We start from the raw sequence: 1794 nt of genomic DNA, 5'->3' as shown, positions 1-1794 counted from the left end.
TTGTTTTGTTTTTGTTTTGTTTTTGTTCTACAGTATTCTTGCTAGAGATGCTTCACTCTAGAGCATGCAGTCCCTCAAAGAGTTGGCAGCTGGAGGGCCAGTCTGGTGATCTCCTCGGGGATCCCCCCAAATCAGACCCTGTCACACCATGCCTTGCAACATCCTGCTGGTGAGCAGACTTCCAAAACCCCGCACAGTCCTCCCGTGCATATACCTGTGAGCCTCGACTGGCCTGTACCCCAGAAGGATGCTCCCTATTTGCCCGACAACGTGACTAGCTCTGGTCTGGGGATCCAGAGAACACGTTCAGCCTCCAGTACAACTGCAAGCCCACTCTGTGCAATAAGACCTGAATCTCAGCCACAGGGATCCCCTCCAAGCCCCTGTTCTGTGTTTCAAGTTGTTCCTCAATTGGGCATTCTCCCTGAGCCTTTGGATATTCCTCAGAGGTGTCTTCTTCTCCTTTCTAATTTTATTCCACTGTGATCGTTAATAATTCTTTAAACTGAGCTTTTCCTATTCAAATTGCTATGTGGTTTCTCTCTCCTGATTGGATCTTGACTAATAAAATAACTCATGCGGTGAATTTGGACCTGAAATTTGGATCCCTTGTTGTAAATAACACTCTTCTGAAAGATTATACAGAATTGAAACAAAATGTTTATTTTGTATAGAGAGGGGTGTCTGATCACATGCCAAGCCAGGCAATTAAGTGAAATAGTATTTCAAATAAATCAGCACTTTGACAGCTTGGAAAGATCGGTATGATCAGTTCATATGCAGAAATGGACCATCACTCAGGCATGGAATAAGCCATTTCTCTAAAGCGTATCTACCTGATCTTAAAGAGAAGCCTTTGAACTTCAACAGATACATTTTGAGTTTAAGAAACAAATGGTAAGTACATGCTTTAACAAACAGGAAACAGAAAGCACTGACTTTCTTCTAAGTGCCTTAAAATTATGCACTGAATCCTAAAAGTGTTAAAGATGTTATGATCACAAGCAACAGTTTGGAAAGTGAGGTGTGATCATTAGGATGTGTCTAACGGGAGATGCCCAAGTGATTTTTGGTGTGTGTACGTGAGGAAAGAATAGGCTCAAATACCAACTATGATCCTGAATAAGAAAGTAGAAAGTGATTTATGTATGCTATACTCCAGTAGTAAAAGAATAAAAAGTAAAAACATACATTTAATATTTAATCATAGCAAATTGTTACCAAATTTACCATACCTCTTTGTTATTATTGGTAACTTAAAGGTGAAGAAATATAATTTTTGCAATGAATCATGCTCTTTCTCATCTGCCGGTTTTAACATATCTGTTAGTGGTTAACACCATATCCAGGTGGCTGGAGATACTCTCTTCCCCCTCCCCCACCAGAAACTCCTAATGCCAAAAATTCAAAACAAAACAAAACAAAACAAAACAAAACAAAACAAAACTCTAATGATCACTCCTTTCTCTCCTCCTGCTAATCCTTAATGATTCAATTCTGCTGCTCCCTCCTTTGCACTATCTGTGCCTGACCCATCTCCTTCCCACCCCTCCCCTGCCCTCTTCACTTCCCCACCCTCACCCATGCCGCCCCACAGGCATAGCTGCACACACACCCATGAAGTAGACTAGCTTTTTAGCCTGTTGCTCCCATAATGTCATGTTCATTTTCATTTAGCATTTGTTGTCCCTCTTTATTGTAATCCATTTGCTTCTCTGTCTCATCTGTTCATTGCGAACTTTACAAGGGCACGTATTTTGCACCAATTTTTTTTTTTTTTTTTTTTTTTTTTTT

The sequence above is a fragment of the Crocuta crocuta genome, unplaced genomic scaffold (assembly GCF_008692635.1).
Source record: "Crocuta crocuta isolate KB4526 unplaced genomic scaffold, BGI_CrCroc_1.0 scaffold264, whole genome shotgun sequence".
In the NCBI taxonomy this organism is placed as follows: domain Eukaryota; kingdom Metazoa; phylum Chordata; class Mammalia; order Carnivora; family Hyaenidae; genus Crocuta; species Crocuta crocuta.
Note: the sequence above shows the minus strand (reverse complement) of the source record.